Here is a 19,032-nt window from a genome sequence, read left to right on the forward strand (position 1 = left end):
GTATGAGAGACAAAGAATTTACAAATGAATAGGCAGGAAGAGAGAAAATGAGATGTGAACTGAAAGTCTGGAAGGAATACATTGGGACTGACTGTATTTTAGTGTTTAGCTTCACTCTGTATGGGCATTGCTTACAGAGAACCAGTCACAGGAAAGGTCAGAAAATGTCAGTGTCAGATAGCATGGGTCTGATCTGATAGGTTTTCATAGAAAAAATACCACAGTGTTCTGTGCTAAGGGTGAGGGTAGAAGACTCTTACATTTTCTGTAAAAACATTCTGGAATAAATTTCTGTTCTGCAACCCTAAATCTGAGCTTTACTGAAGCAGACACGGGAGCTGTTTCCCACAGCATACTGAGGCCTGATGATATGGATACTGACAAGCAATCAAGAGTTTTCCTAAAGCTCTTTCTAATGCTTACTACACACAGATTACCAAACATGTTTCTTCTCTACTAATGCCTACTTTGTCTGCACAAATTCTGAATGCTTTTTCAGCTGCTCATTTGCATGCACTGGACAGCTTCCGCAGGGAGTTAATTTAGATAATGAAACATAAAGAAATGATGTAGAGTAAGGCTATGGAAACACAGAAGCAAAACAATGCTGCAACTGAGCATGACATTTTGTTCCTTTACCTACCTAATCACAGGCACTCAGCTCATCCCTGTGCTCAGCATTGCACTCATAAGCAACCCGATATTGTGGCAAGCTAATCAACAAATGTTTTAAATGAAAATTAAAATTGGTAATCATCTGATGTCTTTTAGGGAATTGATCTCTGGCTAATCATCATCTGCAGTGACAAAAATGTTACTGTTTCTTTGTTATCATTTCTGGAAATCTTTTCACAATTTTTTTTCTGGTTCCTTATCTAGCTCTTCTAAAGTACGAAGAAGAATATATGAAGAAGCTCTCATAAACTTGCAAACCTTATTTACAAGCCACCAGATACTTTTAGATTTCTAGACATATATGTCTATTAGGAGATGTATGTATATCTCCTAATCTTTAAGCCTAGTCATGATGGCTCATCTCAGTAATCATTATTTTTACCCAATCTGAATCATGTGATGAGAACATCAGAATGAGAGGAGGGAGTGTGGCAGAGGTCTGCTTGGTAGCAAGTCCCCTCTGAGTTCAAAGATAACACGTTGGCTGCATGTATCCCGTGCTTATGTCACAGCAATGACATCTTTGCTACAGCAGGTGCAATTGTATGGAGATCACAACTCTGCTGCTGTATTGGGCTTTTGTGTATTTTGTGGCAAGGTCTTTTTGAGCATGTGGGAACTGTAGGGGTGGCTGCATGAGCAGAGTCTGGCAGCTGCCCCACGTCAGGTAACAGCCAGCTCCAAAGTGGGGTGGGAAATTTGCTAGACATTATTGCTGGCGTGATAAATGAGTCAGTCTCTGTTCCTTGCAGTGCCCTGTGAAACTCAGCTAGACTGCACGAGGGTATACAAATATAATGTTATTGTTTTTGGCTGCTACAAAGAGTATTGGAATGACTGACTTTGTCTGAGTTACCTCTGGATAACATGTAGTGTGAATTTATTTCCTTTACCTTGAATCTGGGGTAAACCTAATGTCCTATCTGAACACTTACTGGAAGCTGGTCAAGCATTGTTTTATTGCATATTTTCATCTTCTTGCATTTTCATCTACATATATTAAGATGGAAGGAAATTCATGTCCTGGACTGTTTTTATTCACTGGTATGGAACATGCTTATTACAAGAATTCTAAGTTATTGCAAGGTATTGCTAATATCCTGGGCTTACACATTATGCATTAAAGGCCTTTATATCTTTTTCATTCTTAAGAAAGTGAACAAGATCATCTCCACACCACTGCAGTACTGTAAAGCTATTCTACCTGATAGGCAGGCAAGCTGCCTGGCTGCAGTTGTCTTAAATCATGACTTTCCATTTTCTTAGCTCAGGTGGGAGCCATTTGAAAATGTTCACAGATATTACAGGATTTTCTATTGCTATCAAGCATCACACACTAAGCCTCACAGAATCATCATCTCATACAGTTTGAAAATATTAATATATGACTTTCTATATTCCACATCAAATAAAAACACCACAATTGAATTGAATTTTCTTAGGAAACATATTCTTATTAAATTCACAGCATACATAGATTTGTCTAATTTGACCAAAGATCAAGCTGCTTCCCTAGCTTCATCTTATAATTAGCTCTTGAGCCATGCTCATGCTGGGATTTGGACAGATGTTCTGTGATTCTAATTCAGTATTTCTCAGAGCATCTATACTTAGGTGCAAAATATACACCCAAGAGGAAGTTTAACTTCTGTCCTGTTCTCTTCCCATCTGAGTAGTTATAATGCTCTGGCCTTTCTTTGCTGAAACACAGATGGAGAGCATGTAAATCCCTATGAATAGAGGTAGTTTTTGCAAATGTGATTTTTAAGTCAGGCTTTTCACTGAAAAAGCAGGGTGGTCTACAGTGCCTGGGAATGAACAAATTTTATTCCAGCGTAATGAGTAAACCAATCCTTGTGCAAAATTGCAGCATTCAGATGTAGTCAAGATCTGTAAGCTAATTATGTGAGGACAATCATGGGAGCTGATAGGCTTCCTTTATGGCTGGTAGTGGAATTAGCTTCTGTGCTGAGTTGACTAGTAAAGGGTGTCAAACAAGCAAACTTGAATTGAGAAATATTGATTCTCTGATATACTATGGATACAAGAGAGATAAGCTTTGGTAAGTGGGATGAGCCGTTCCTCATATGATGATTCTGCCTTCTCTGGCAAAGAGGAGCGTACAATTACAAAAGCCATACCTTGCACAGCTCTATCTCCATAATTTCTATTGAAAATGAGTGATAATATTGTTGGTAATTCAAATCTATCTCAGTATGTTAGACAAAACTAGAAGATGTTTCCTTAAGAGCCTGCAGAATACACACAGCTGCACAGCTACCTCCCACTCTCTGCTCTAATCACAGAATCACAGAATCACAGAATTATCAAGGTTGGAAAAGACCTAGAAGATCATCTAGTCCAACCATTACCAATACTTCCCAGCTAAATCATATTCATCAACACAACATCCAGACGCTTCTTGAACACTCCCATGGTCGGTGACTCCACCACCTCCCTGGGCAGTGCATTCCAATGCCTGACTACCCTTTCTGAAAAGTAATACTTCCTAATGTTCAGCCTGAATCTTCCCTGGAGCAGCTTAAAACCATTCCCTCTAGTTCTGTCATCGATAACACGAGAGAAGAGGCCAACTCCCAGCTCACTACAACCTCCCTTCAGGAAGTTATAGAGAGCTATAAGGTGTTCCCTGAGCCTCCTCTTCTCCAGGCTGAACAATCCCAGCTCCCTCAGCCTCTCCTCATAAGGCCTGTGCTCCAGACCCCTCACCAGCTTCGTAGCCCTCCTCTGAACACGTTCCAGGGCCTCAAAGTCTTTCTTGCAGTGAGGGGCCCAAAACTGAACACAGTACTCAAGGTGCGGCCGCACCAATGCCGAGTACAGGAGGACAATTACCTCTCTGTTCCTGCTAGTAACACTGTTTTTGATGCAAGCCAGTATGCCATTGGCCTTCTTGGCCACCCGGGCACACTGTCGGCTCATGTTCAGCCGAGCATCAATCAGTACCCCCAGGTCTGTTTCCTCCACGCAATCCTCCAGCCACTCTGCCCCAAGCCTGTAGCGCTGCCTGGGGTTGTTGTGGCCAAAGTGCAGAACCCGGCATTTGGTCTTGTTGAACCTCATCCCATTGGCTTCGGCCCAGTTCTCCAGCCTATCCAGATCCCTCTGCAGGGCCTCACTACCCTCAGGCAGATCAACACTCCCTGACAATTTGGTGTCATCCGCAAACTTACTGAGGGTGCACTCAATGCCCTCATCCAAGTAATCAATAAAGATGTTGAAGAGGACAGGCCCCAGCACCGACCCCTGGGGAACACCACTCATGACTGGTCTCCAACTGGATTTAACTCCATTTACCACCACTCTCTGAGCCTGGTCCTCCAGCCAGCTCCTTACCCAGCTGAGAGTGTACTCATCCAAGCCACGGGCTGCCAGCTTTTGTAGGAGAACAGCATGGGAGACAGTGTCAAAGGCTTTGCTGAAGTCTAAGTAGACCACATCAACAGCCTTTCCTTCATCCATCAGATGGGTCACAGGATCGTAGAAGGAGATCAGATTGGTCAAGCAGGACCCGCCCTTCACGAACCCATGCTGGCTAGGTCTGATCTCCTGGTCATCCCACACCTGCCACGTGATCTCCCTCAAGACAATTCATTCCATTACCTTCCCTGGCACCGAGGTCAGGCTGACAGGCCTGTAGTTCCCCGGATCCTCCTTACAACCTTTCTTGTAAATGGGAGTCACGTTGGCAAGCCTCCAGTCTTCCGGAACCTCACCCATTAACTGGGAGCGCTGAAAGATAATGGAAAGCAGCTCAGCGTTCACCTCCACCAGTTCCTTCAGCACTCTTGGATGAATCTCAGCCGGATCCACGGACTTGTGACAGTCAGCTTTTGCTTCAGAGACCAGCTTCAAGCAGGTAAAACTGCACTGGGGAAGGAACTGAAGTGAAGAAAAGTGAAGAAAAATGTCCAGAAAAGCTCTTTTTTTTAGAGTTTTTTTGGAGCCGGCAGCAGTGCTGTGCCTGGGCTAGCAGCTGGCAGCTTGTGGGAGGGCTCCTGACTCACCAGGGGCAGAGCTGACACTGCCTGCTCTTTATCACTGGTAACTGACCTTGAACTATTTGCTGTGTGGATAAAGAGAGATCAGGGAGGGCGGGAACTAGTTCACACAACACAGAAGGTGTGGAAAGCTGTCCTGAGCACCTAGTTTGGAGGTAGTCAGTGTTTGAGGGCTGCCTGCACTGCCCACTCAATAAGGCAGCAGTGGGAGTGGAGGCTGTGTCTTGTGTGAGTTTGTCCAAGGCAGCCCCCAACCTCCACATCTCCCACCAGACCTTCCCTGTTTGCAAACAGCAGGTCTAGCGGAGCATTTCCTCTTGTGGGCTCTCTCACCAGCTGCATTAGGAAGTTATCCTCTATGCATTCCAGGAACCTCCTAGATTGCTTCTTCTCAGCCATGTTGTACTCCCAGCATATATCAGGGAAGTTTAAGTCACCCATAAAGACAAGGGCCGGTGACCGCGCAGCTTGTGCCAGCTGCTTATAGAACACCTCATCTGCCTCTTCATCCTGGTTTGGCGGTCTGTAACAGACGCCCACCAGGATGTCTGCCTTATCAGCCCTTCCCCTGATCTTTACCCTTAGTGATTCAACCACATTGTCCCCAGTTGCATGCTCTGCCGCATGAAAGCATTCCCTGATACAGAGGGCCACGTTGCCACCCCTCCTTCCTTGCCTATCCTTCCTGAAGAGTTTGTAGCCATCCATTGCAGCACTCCAGTCATGGGAGCAATCTCACCATGTTCCCGTTACGGCAATTAGGTCATAGTTTGCCTGCCTCACAATGGCTTCCAACTCTTCTTGTTTGTTGCCCATGCTACAATCGCTATGGGCAGCGGCGATGACTCCGTGCGGCAGGGGTGGAGGGCGCGCCCACAGCGGGGTCTCTCCGACTTTGCTTTTTTTTCCTTGTTCCCCGCCGGCCCCTCGGACTCGGGAGCGTGGTGCTCGCAGCTCGGAATCCTCCTCCTCCTCCTCCTTCCTCTGGGAGCTCCCTCCCTGCCCCGCCCCTCCCCCGCCGGTCCGTCCGATCCCGCTGGGCGCCCCATGTCACCGTTGCCTCGCTCGGTGGAGCTGCTGCAGGCCTGTGCGCGCGGGCTTGGAATATGGTTGGGGAAAAGGAAGCCAAGGAGAAGCTGAAGCCGAGCCCCGATTACCTGATGCAGCTGATGAACAACAAGAAGCTGATGAGCAGCCTCCCCAACTTCTGCGGGATCTTCAACCACCTCGAGTGGCTGCTGGACGAAGAAATTAGCAGAGTACGGAAAGACATGTATAATGGCACATTAAATGGTAGTACAGAGAAGTGCAGAATTACCAGATGCTGTGGGACCTATTGTCCAGTTACAAGAGAAACTATATGCACCTGTAAAAGAATATCCAGATTTTAACTTTGTCGGAAGAATCCTTGGGCCCAGAGAACTAACAGCTAAACAGCTTGAGGCGGAAACAGGATGCAAGATAATGGTCCGAGGGAAGGGCTCAATGAGAGACAAAAAGAAGGAAGAACAGAACCGAGGCAAGCCCAACTCGGAACACCTGAATGAAGATTTGCATGTACTTATCACTGTGGAGGATGCTCAAAACAGAGCAGAAATAAAACTGAAGAGGGCTGCTGAAGAAGTGAAAAAGTTACTGATACCTGCAGCAGGAGAAGACAGCCTTAAAAAGATGCAGCTGATGGAGCTTGCAATTCTGAATGGCACCTACAGAGATGCCAACATCAAATCACCAGCCCTTGCCTTTTCTCTTGCAGCAACAGCCCAGGCTCCAAGGATCATTACTGGGCCTGCACCTGTTCTCCCACCAGCTGCCCTGCGTACTCCTACACCAGCTGGCCCTACCATAATGCCTTTGATCAGACTAATACAAACCGCTGTCATGTCAAACAGAACTCCTCATCCCACCGCTGCAATAGTGCCACCAGGACCCGATGCTGGTTTAATTTACACCCCATACAAGTACCCCTACACGCTGGCACCAGCTACATCAATCCTTGAGTATCCCATTGAACCTAGTGGTGTATTAGGTGTGGTGGCTACTAAAGTCTGAAGGCACGATATGCGTGTCCATCCTTACCAAAGGATTGTGACCGCAGACCGAGCCACCACCGGCAACTAACCTATGACCTTCTGACTTCTGAACTCTTCACCCAGTGATGACCTGACCATGCCTGCCTGCTGATCAGTTAACTGGTAATCGCCTTTGCTTGCCTGTCTTCAGTTTAGCGAGCTGGGGCACTTGTCCGTTCGTCTTACCATCTAACAAAACAGACAAAGAAATTGTTGTCCTCCAACTCCGCTTTTTTGTGTTCTCCTGTCTGGGTGAAAGTGGTTCTAGAACCTGCACTGAATAGTAGTAAAGCAATAAGGTCCGATTCATCCCTTCGCACTGATCATCCTCTAGCGTCCCACCCCAAGCGAACGGTAAGGAGGCCTCTCATGAGATGGAGACAGATGTCCCTTAACTACCAATGACAGTGGCAGTTACTGTGAGAGACTTCTAGGAATATTTTTCTTCTCAAAAAAGAAGTCAAAGCTCTCTCTGAATGTACTGTGTGATGATGCATCATGCATGAACCTTTGGTCAGGGATGTCATTGGTGAAGGGATTCCAAAAAAGTATTCAAAATTTGACATGCTGTTTAGTCCACTACCAGTGCCCTCAAAGGGCGGAAGTTGCAGCCTTTTTTTATATTGCCTGCCAAATTGGATGTTTTTAAAAAAAATAAATAAAAAAAAAAATAGAGCAAATGAAGGGAGGATACATTCTTCTTTCATCTGAAATTGGAAGTAATTCCACAGAAATTAATGGAGCTCCCCAGTGCAAGATGGATGTGAAAAAAAAGATGTCTGGCTCAGAAGCTATAAATTGTGTAAGTGAAACCTGGAGACAAAGGGAAATTCATGTAGTGAGAAACTATATAGGAATAAAATGCATTCTACTCAACTGGCTGAGAACAAAAATGAATCAAAATATTAATGAATACTGCAGACTAAGAAATAACTTCTGCATCAGTGCTTCTCCCTGTCTCTTTCTCTGCTGCTATTTTCAAAATGGTTGAGGTTACTGACGAAATTAACTGATATATTTCCTACTTCATGCAGTTGATTATGAGAGAACCATCGGGGGAGGGGGGTGGGGGGAAGGGGGGAATTGTACCCTCCAGAGACAATGAAGTTTCAATTTCCCTCTTATCAGATGTGCATTTAGAATCACTTCTGAAATCTTGTGCTCTATGACTGCTCTTATAGCAGTCAACTTGTGCAACACTTCCACTTCTTTTGGCCAGTGGCCCAGCTGCTCACTCATTACAAACCCAAGTATTGCACAAGCTGGGGAGCAGAACCAGCTTCCCTTTCCAAAGTCAGTTGAAAGGGACTTCATCGCAGAGGATAAAAATAACCACTTCACATCCACTTCCCTTGGGGAGGTAAGGGGTTATAATTGCTTTTCTGTAGTTCCTTTTGCTGATTTACTCTTGGAAATGAGGAAGATCCAAAGAAAAGCATAGGAACACATCTTTTTACATAGCCTGATTTTATGTCTGTATCAGCACTATTGAAAATATACTTGAGAAAACATATTGAACAGAGGCTGATTTTCCTAATATTCCAGTTATGTAACCAACGCGACATCTTTTATTACGTGTGTTAACTTCAAAAAATGTACTGAAGTCCTAGCTGACGAGGTCCTTTATGAACAATGTTTAATCTTCTTAGTAGGCAGAATAATTTTTGTTTTGTGTTATTTTACAGAACGGGTGACAGTATTGAGTTCATAAAATTAAGAAATATTCTTCTCAAAGTTTTCATGGGTGGTAAGAGAAAATTTAACTGATCCTGTTGTGAAATGTTGCTGTTATCATCTCATTACAGAATTAATATAAATAACAGCTATAACTGTGTGAGTAATAATATTACTGACCTCAGAAATCTTCTGAACTATTCACATATCTATCCACACCACTGTTAGGAGCAAACTTGTGGAGCTTGAACATGAAGGAGTTTACTGGATTGTTGACTCTGGACAAATACGTCACCTTCAGGATAAGCAGTGCTCAAATCTATAGTCCTTGGGAATGTCTAAATCAGGAGCTTTTCAATGCCCAGTAACAAGTTATGGATAATATACAAAAAGAAACACAGATTAATTTTCTAGACAAAATCATATTAGTTCATTTGGCATTATGCCTTAAAATCACAGGATTTTCTTAATTGCTAGAACATTTCTGTGCTACTGGAACATTAATTACATCTTCCACTTTCATATAATAACCAGTGCTTACTCTGCTCATTAACTTATCCATCAAAGTTTATATGCCAATTTGCCGTCTCTTCTACCACGACCATTTGGTTGTACTTTTCAGAACTGCTGTGGCTTAGTTTAAGCACTGCTTTATAACTACCATTCATAAGCTTCAGCTAACAAGAGGTGTCCACTAAGGTGTATTAACTCTCTGAATCACTGATTGTCTCCATCTTTAGTCCCAAGTAACACTACATATTTCCCCAGAATTAGCCTGCTGATGGACATGTCCATACAATACCACCATACTTTCCACTTCTGCCCATACAGTTTATTTACTTTTAAATTAAAAGATGACCTGTACTCTCTTTGCAACTGAAGCAAACTTGTCTTTGTCAAACCCAAATTCACGAGAAATTTTTCCAGAGAAAGGATGGTTTCATCTTTCAGAGAATATAATAAATACGTGAAAAGTGTGGGGTCATTTCTAGTGCCTGTGATTTTACTTTTAAGGTGATGGCAACTCTGCAGCACATACAAAATCCTATAGTGATGAAGCAGTGGCAGCTGAGGCAATAAGAGAAGGCAATGGGAAAAACAAACTGTTTAGAAAGGAGGGGAGGGCGTGTTGCTATTTACATTAGGAAAGGAATAGAATGTGAAGAGCTGTGCCTAAAGAGTAGTCATGAACAAGCTGAAAGCCTATGGGTGACAGTTAGAGACTGAGGCAGTAAAGGAAACCTTTTCATTGGTGTCTGCTACAGGCCACTTGATCATCAAAGCCTGTTGATGAGGCCTTCTACATCCAGTTACAGGAGGCATCACAAACGCTCATCCTGCTGGGGAACTTCAACTACCCAGATATATTTTGGAAAAGTAGCATGATGAGCTGTAGGTAATCTGAGAGGCTCCTGGAATACACTGACAACAACTTCCTGAGTCAAGTAATAGCAGGCCTCACCATGGGGGATGCAATACTAGACTGGCTAGTCTAGTGAATATTTTTTCATCTCAGAATACACAGTATCCCTAGGTATGTATTTGATCTCTACTAGAAGTAAATATACATGTGGATGAATGATATTTTGACATAATATCTAAATGATAAATGCTTGAAGTATAAATGTCATAAAGTGTTATAAAGCTCCAAGGAATTAAGATTAGCAACACGATTTTAGGAAATATTGATATGAGATAATCTGTATCATTCCTTTGTAATTCAGTTCAGGTGGCCTGTAAGTACTGCCTTATTTTATTATAATTATAACTATAATTATATATAAGTATTATTATAATACTTATAAATTATAATAATTTATTATAATACTTCAAATGCCCTTAATATCCCAAATCATATATCCGAGATCTTTAAAGACATAATGAAGTATCCATTGTCTTCTAGTTATTCACATTTGGGGAATTCTGGTTTCATTGGGGAAAAAAATGGCTATAATAAGAAAAGATAATGGGACAATGTTTGGTAGATTGAATGCTCCAGAATTTCACTCAGTTTTCTGTTGTTGATATTTATAGTTAATTTCCAGGGTAATTTATTACTAAGAATAATATCTTACAGTTAATTTTGAAAGGATGACTTTTCTTTTCTTGCAGATATAATTAAAATGAGTTACTTAGGTTACAAGGGATCATTAATATTTGGAATTTAATGACATTTTGTGTGGGATCATTAACAATTGGCAGTTGCTGCAAAGGACTCCCATTATGTACTTTAAGAATGTCTTTTATGCTTTAGTCACCTGGTAATTAGAGTGTCTTGATGTGTATGTGACCTGTGACCATGAGTACTTTCACGAGAACAGTGAAATGTGGAAGTGAAATGCAACAAAATACACGCAGAAGATAAAACACACTTACAGAAACTGTGCCACATTATCCTAATAGCAGGTGAGAAAGACCAACCCAAAGCAATTGACAGACATAAAGGGAACAAAAGATCCTGTGATCATAAGAATGTCATTCTGCTGATAGAACTAGCCCTAGAATATACAACACATTGCCACTGTCATCCAAATTAGGTGTAGAAATTATTTTGTCTTGTTTTCAATTGTCTTTCATCCTTGCCCCATTCTTTTCAAAAAGTAGGATGTTCGTATGTTATCTATTAGAAAATCCTAAAAATGACATTTACAAATCCTAAACAGAAAGGAAAGAAGAGAGAGAGCAGGAGGAGGACAGGGTGGGCGTAGGAGGAGAGAGGTGAGAGAGGAAAGAAAGGGAAGGAGAAGGAGGGAGGAGCAGAGAGAGAGGGAAGTGTGTGATCTGAAAGCTAGTTATCCTGTTCTATATTAAATATTTAAGTAATTCAGATGTCTAAAATCAGAAATGTGAAAATTCATTGCCCTGTTCCTAGAAGAGGCAAGTGACAAAGGCATGATAAAGCTGAATAATAATATTAAACTCGGTATTTGTTTCTGTCTCTCTTATTGAACTAGGTGGCATGAAACAATGGAGTGAAAATATATATATATTCCTGGTTATTTACTATTTCTGCAATATGTTAATATAAGTGCTCAATCAGTTTCTGTAGACTGAAAGATAGATGTCTTATTTCTCCTGATGCTTTGCAGAAAAATATTATATTTATCTCTGCTGAAAACTACAGCAGGGTATATTATTTAGGAGTCCATTCCTCTTCTGCCTTCTTTTATTTTATTTCTTCTTACATTTTAGTACTATCTCTATCACAGATTTTTTATTTCTTGTTGGGAAGCCTTCTGAAATGGAGATGACCAAATTTTTTTCTTCTCTCTTTCCATCTTTAAAAACTATACCCTTCTATTCAGACAAAGAAATCTTATTATTTTAAAAACTGAAGAAACAGCAGACACTGACTACTGATAAAGAAACAGGTTTCTGTTTCACTGAATAATAGAATATCTCAAGTTGGAAGGGACTCACAAAGTTCATGAAATCCATCTTCTGGTTGGTTCTACATGGAACCACTCAAATCCAAACACTGTATCAGAAATCAGTGTCCAGTGCTTCTTGAACTCCAACACTTGGCACTGTGACCACTGCACTTAGAAGCCTATTCCATGCCCAACATCCTCTGGTTAAGAAGCCTTTCCTCATATCCAGACTGACCATCCCCTGATGCAGTTTCATGCCATTCCTTCAAGTCCTGTCGCTGTCACAGAGAGTAGAGCTCAGCGCTGTCCCTCTGCTCCCTTTGAGGAGCTGTGGGCTCCATAAAGCCTCCCCTCAGCTCCTCTGCTATGGGCTGAATAAACCTAGGGACCTCAGGCACTTCTTACACAGCACAGTAAGCTAGCAATAGTCTCTTAGGGCATAACACACTGTATAAGCAATTGGAGCTGGGGAACTGCACTTTGGTCCAGTGCTGTATCCTCAGGTAGTGCATCAACACATGAAATCCTAGTTATATCCCTAGGGGAAACCGCACAAAGGCACTTTGCTTAACAAACAAACAAAAAGTCTTCAGGGTATGATTTTCAGTGAACTGTAAAATAAAACTGTGAGATGAGAGCAGCAAATGGTTTATGGTATGTAATTTTTTACATTCTTGGAATAAACAGTTTGATTAGGTAGGATGTAGAAAGAAAGATTTTATTTGGATAACTTAAAATCTGAACTAATGTGGGTGTCTTTTGTTTATTTGTTGGTTTTTTTTTGCCTTGCTCATGTGTTGTTTTTTTTTTGTTTGTTTGTTTATGACTGGAATAATGTAATCTTATCAGAGAGCAAAAGAATGAATCTGAGAGACTGAGACTGTTACAGACCTTTCAACCATTGTCTGAGACTTAAATGCTGTCTATGATAAGGGCAAATGACTAAAAGAACACTAACTGGTCTTGCAGCAACACAGATCATTTCTAGGAGAAAAAAAAACCACAAAGCCATCCACCAAACCAATGACCAACCAAACAAATCAACAAACAGAAGCATCAACAAGCAGAACAGCACATACAAGTGAAAATCTCTTCCCTTCTGAGTTACCTACCATTAAAATATCAGATGCTATCTGTCTTTCCCTTGCTGGACAAGCCATCTGGAACAGAGGAAATGAGACCTGAATCACCAGCAAGTCTGATGTACTTACTGTGCATCTTGATAAGATCTGAATGCATTGCAAGTAGAACTTGAGAACTGACAGCTCCAAAATGACTAAAAAACACGTTTTATTGCCACTTTATTTCAATAATAAACATTTCCACTTTTCATTTGCCCATTAGTGTAGCACAAAATGGATTTTGTAGTTCTGCATAGCAATATATAATGGCTTTTTGTTTGTTTGTTTGTTTGTTTTTTGTTTGTTTGTTCTCTACAGCAGTCAGTTTTTATATCAGTAGATACCAATAAAGATTTGAAAGCACATTTATGACTAATGAAAGAGGTGGAGGGAGGGGGAAGTTCTTATATGCCAGTGGTCCTTTCCTGTATGTAGTGAGAGATGATCAGTTTGCTTTCAGTGCTGGTTCAGCTTATCATCTGACTGCACATTATTCTTACCATAACAAGAACAAACAAAAACATGTTCTCAGATCCTTCTAGAATAAAAGGTGGACGTGTTACTCCCTAGCAGCCAGTAATTTAGTGTTCACATATGAAAAGCTTCTGTCTTATTTCATGAAATTTTGGAATAACAACTACAGTAGCATCTGAAAATTGTCGTTTGAGTTATTTCACTTTCTCAGCCTAAGCCTCAGATGACTTTAACCTTGGCAGCCTAGCTAAGGAAAGAGTGCAATAACAGAATGGATGTAGTAGATACTTATATGCAGTTTCTATGCGTGGTCCTTCCACTCCTTCCTTCTGTGGACTTCCAAGCTTAGAAAAAAGACAAATCAGAGTATGGACAACTGCCTTAAGTAAGTGAATGAGGCAAGCCTAAATATCTTGTTCCATAGGAGACAAAAAGACAGGACTGGAAGTAGAGAGGAACAAACTCTTCTGTGGCAGAAACTTGAAGGGTTTCTTCTAATATCGATTCTCCAGTAAGTGGAGTGATAGGACTAGTGATAGGGCTAGAGGGGATGGCCTCAAGTTGAGCTGGGGGAGACTCAGGCTGGACATTAGAAAATACTATCATCTCTCTATCATCATAATTTGATCATGTATGCTTGTACACATCAATGGATTTCTGAATAGATCTGACTCTAGACACAAAGATCACTCAAAAGTGAGAAGGAGACTGAGAATCTGAGCTTCGCACTTTAAAAGATTTCTGAATAATACAGTGGCACTGACACTGTTATTAATCAATTGCACAGAATATAGAGCAGGAACATGAAACTGCAAGGTCATGTGCCTTGGCTTAGCCCTTCAGTGCAGTCCTACTTATCATTTTGCATTCACCTGGAACAAGACTGCATGTGTACCCAGTTGTTGTAAGCCCTCCTATTGTCCAGACATCTACAAATTTGGTAGTGTGGATTATAAAGTTGAGCTTTAGACATACCTCCTCTTTTTAAGTTTTTGTTTGTTTGTTTGTTTGTTTTTAAGAGTGACCTCACCATTCAAAACTTAATTAATTAATTAATTAACTTAGTTGTTGGATATTAATTGCAGTCTTTAATTTATATTATCCTAAATAAAGCTATTAAAATAACAGTTACGCTTTTCTATATTTATGTGTCTTGGCAACTTTTTCATGCAGCTCCCTTTATATGTGAAAAGTGGTCAATCGTTCACAATTTTAGGTTCAGAGTTCAAATGTTATTTTACTTTTAGAAACAATAGAATGTTTATTTGCTTTATTAACCTGCTGTGATTATTTGTACTGACAATTTATGTGCCCATAATTGCCAGGATTCATAGAATCATAGAATTACTCAGGTTGGAAAGGAACTCAACGATCATCAAGTCTAACCGCAGCCTAACCATAGTACCCTAACTCTAACAACCCTCTGCTAAATCATATCTCTGAGCACCACATCCAAACAGATGTAATTCATTTAGTTTGTGATGCTGCCCCAGACTGAAGGACTATTTCAAGAAAGAGCCTGGCTACATTTGCTTCCCCATGACACAGAAACTCCATAGCTTCTGTGGTCAGCAGGCTGGGGATTACTGTAACCAGAAAATCAGACAGACCATTTAGCCTATCTCTCTCTCCTTTGAGTGTGACTCATTTTTTCCTCAAACATTAATATTTTGCTACCACTATCCACTGTTTCAGTAAACCCTGAAATTTCATTTTGCACTGTATGAAAATGATTACTTAGTTGGAGCACTCCTAGCTTCTGTAGCCAGAGGGAAACTAGTAATAACAATTATTATTAATATAATATCAACATAATTATTATTAATAATGCATGATTAATAATAATTATAGATACATGTTATATAGTAATATATTATTAATAATAATCAGTAATTATAACCTTACTGTAAGATTCCAGACTGATAAGTTGTAGTTCACTCAGTTTCCCAAATGCAAAAGCCTGCAACCAGGCACATATCCACTGAAAATGGGATTTATTTTTCTTTATGAAAGACTGAAAAATGTCTATTTGCTATTTAATTCCTGATATGTCAATAAAACTTCTGTGAATACAAATGCAATAAAGTTCACTGGATGATAGTAAGAGAGTAATTTCATCGCTACCCTTCTGCAAATCCCTTGTGCATTTAGGATAATGAGAGCAGCCTTGGAAATTTGATAGGTTGGTGTCCCCTCTTAGGGCATTTGGGTCATCTGAACTCTTTCTAAACTTGGCAGAACATAAGGAGCTCTAAAATCATCAGCTAAGGATTTTGAACTAAGCCACTGTGTGTATAGAAATAACTACAATGGAAGAATGATTTTCAGGAAATTAAAGCTAGAAACTGTTTTCTGCTGAACCACAAATATTTTAAATTATAAGTAATTAATTTTCTTTCAGTTTGGGGATTATTTATTTTTAAATGCTTCTTTTGTATCCGTAAATACATACATTTATTTGCTAACTTTTGTATGTATTGAAGACAACACAAGGAAAAAGAAACTGAGGAAAGAGAACAGAAGAAAGCTAGGCAGTAAAAATGAAACAATCTATGAAAGTACAAATATCACATCAAGCCCACTGAAAAACACTTAAATAACAAAAAGGAAAATAAAATAATTAGAAATTTTAATTAATAGACCACATATATGTTGGGCAACCATTTAAGTGTTGGCTGATTGCTTTGTGCATGGTCTCTCATTACTATCATTATCATTATCATTTTAATGGCAATCAGCTGGAAACTGGTATTGGTACCCAGTAATTAAATATATATATATATGTAGAAAACAGTGTGCAAACAGGCGAAGTGCTGAGTTCAATGTCAATCTAAGTTGTTCTAAGTATAATAACAAGTGTCAGAGCGTGGGAAGAAAAGGTAACAAAGAAACAAAGATAGACAGGTGCTAATCCTCCGAATGATACTCAATAACTTGAATGTTGGGTGTATTCACTGGAATTTGTAACTACTTCTGCAAGTCCAAGCATTGGGTGTTTGTTGTACCAGGTATGATAAATTAACTTTCTTTCCCCCATGCCTCTGAATTTCTCAGTTCCTCAAGCAGATTTCATAATACTGTTTGAATCTTCAATACTTTCATCAGAAATACTTTATCACCTGCAGTTCTTGGAATTTGCAGAGGTTGGCACATAGCTTAACAGCTCAACGTCCTTCTAACTTCCTTTGTTCTAGGAAATCAGCTCCAGCTTTTTCAGCTGTTTACTACTGAGTAAGCGGGTGATGTAAAAGGCTATTATTTCTTTTTCAGGATATAGATCGTTTAAATGATGTCCAAATGGCCTTGCAGCTTTTGTCTTGGGAGGCAGGAGAGGTGACAAGCCGGGGAGAGCTCTGTTTTCTAGTTTTTTGTTTTGCATTCAGAACTTTTCACTCGGATCTGGGAGAAATTCAACCCTGGAAAGTCACTTTACATAGATTTTGATTTATTATTATTATAACAAACTATTGGTTAACTAAGTTATAAGGACATAAACAGTGATTTTGTAGTTAGAACAATAAGCAACAACTTAATGTTGCTGTAACAAATAATGGTCATTATCACTGTCTTTACACAACTGTTGGTAAACAACTTTCTTTTGAATGAGATTGTATTAGTGGGAAAGTATTTATTCATTTTTAGCACTGCCATTTTGTACACTACAATCAGACATGTAGCAAAGCAATATTTTAGAAAAACATTAAACTCTATAATTTAGGTTTACGTAAGATCAAAGAATTCTTCAGAGGACAATAGCCTTTATTTCAGCTCTTAGGAGGGTTTAGACTATTTAAACACTATCTCACAAACTAGACCAAGCTTGTACTGGGAGCTGAATAAAGCAGTGAAATTGCAACTGTAAACATTGCTCAACTTATCTGTGACTTGTGCCATTTCTAAATGAGATTTCAGTAGAAACATCTGTCTTCTAAGATGTAAGACTGCTGCCTCTGAATTCTGTTTAACAAATTCTGATTGCTTTTTTCCTAATTGCAGTAGAAAGAGTGGGACCAGATTGCTTCTATTTATATATACAAAGGAATTGCATCTCTGAGGGTAAGATTTTAGCCATGAACAGAAAGTCCTCAAAGCCTTCCAGAAATCAGCACTGCAGTGATTAACAGCCAAATCACATCATGTAGTTTTATGTTCTGACTTCTAAAACTTGAATTACATCTTTAAAAGTGAGGTTAGGGATGCAGTCCAAGAGTGTAACTTTACCTGCAGTCTTCTCTTAGGAAGCCTTGATCACACTCCCTTTTCAAATGATATAATGCAAAAGACTATTTACTGCCTAGAGAAATGCTTATATCCACAGCACTGAAATTGTTTAATCTCTTATATTAAAAATTAAAGTCACTTTTTAATATACAATGGTAACGCTAGCTAAGACTAGTTATGCCAAAGCAATGACTGATTATGTGATTCTGGGTATTTCCTTTAATTACAAAGCATAGTTAACTGAGGCTCCTTAAAAAAACAGTAGAGTCTGTAGCATCTAGTTTATGTACTTCCTACTCTCTTTTAATTATGTGATAAAGTCTATAAAGTCACTTGATGGCATTTCCCCATCTATGTAAATGCTCCAACTAGTGTTTGTAGAGGACTGCACAAGAACATGTGTTCTGCAGCTCAGATCTGTGCTATGTGTGCAAATAATAGGCATGTACAGTCATAAAATTAACTGCTGTGTAAAGATACAACAATTACTTCTTTGGACATATGATACTTTGTGAAATGCATCTTCTGATATAGTTGAAATACTCATCTGTATATCACAAATAATTCTTATGAATAGTTTATTTTCCTTTATTTGCCCTTTTAATACTACAGAATTTTTGTTAGTGATAAAAAAAATTAGCACATTCTCCAGCACGACTTGGAGAAACTGTGTGAGCACATTCACATTGTCAATGGAAAGATAAGACAGGGAAGACTTCCTTATTACAGGAGTAATCAAAGTATAAAATTCATGAAACCTACAGGACATTGAATTTCAGCTCTACAGAAATGAAAGTGCAAGACATTCTTGGTCTGTTGTGGAATGGATGGATATCTGTGCAAACAGAATCGGGCCTGTTCCCAAAACTGTGTAACTGCCAAATTTTTTGCCTAATATCTACTGTTAGACACTGCTGTGAAATTAGGGAAATGAAAATTGAACAGGTTATACATGACTGTGACATACGCACCATAATTAAACAAGACATGATAAAATCTCTCTGGGAGGAAGGGCGATGGCAAAAGTATAACTATGGGGAGATATGGCAGGTTGATTATCGCTTTGCCATGTACCCAGGATGGTAAGCATTATGTGGGTAGCTTGAAACATATCCTGTACCCTGTGCTACCAGCCAAAACATCAAATTAGATTTCAAGAAACAAGTCCTGTGGTGACATGGCACCCCAGAAATGACTGAGTCAGATAATGGGACTCATTTCAAAAATTCTCTTCTAAATATTTGGGCCAAAGATCATGGAACAATAAAATGGGTTGTTAAAAACTATGTTGAAAGCAGTGGGTGTGGAACAGTTAAGCACTGAGAGAAACATTTGGGAGAAGTCACCTGGTTGGTCAATGCCTATCTACCTATCTATCAGTCAAGATGGTCCTACCGAATCC

General features: G+C 40.0%; 1 pseudogene; it reads left to right on the plus strand.

The window, feature by feature from the left end:
* The first annotated feature begins 5,770 nt into the window (after positions 1–5,770).
* LOC107310135 (KH domain-containing RNA-binding protein QKI pseudogene) lies at positions 5,771–7,106 on the plus strand (annotated as a pseudogene).
* The last annotated feature ends 11,926 nt before the right edge of the window (positions 7,107–19,032 follow it).

This window comes from Coturnix japonica, chromosome 2, assembly GCF_054131305.1.
Source record: "Coturnix japonica strain WE chromosome 2, WE-NBRP24, whole genome shotgun sequence".
Lineage (NCBI taxonomy): Eukaryota > Metazoa > Chordata > Aves > Galliformes > Phasianidae > Coturnix > Coturnix japonica.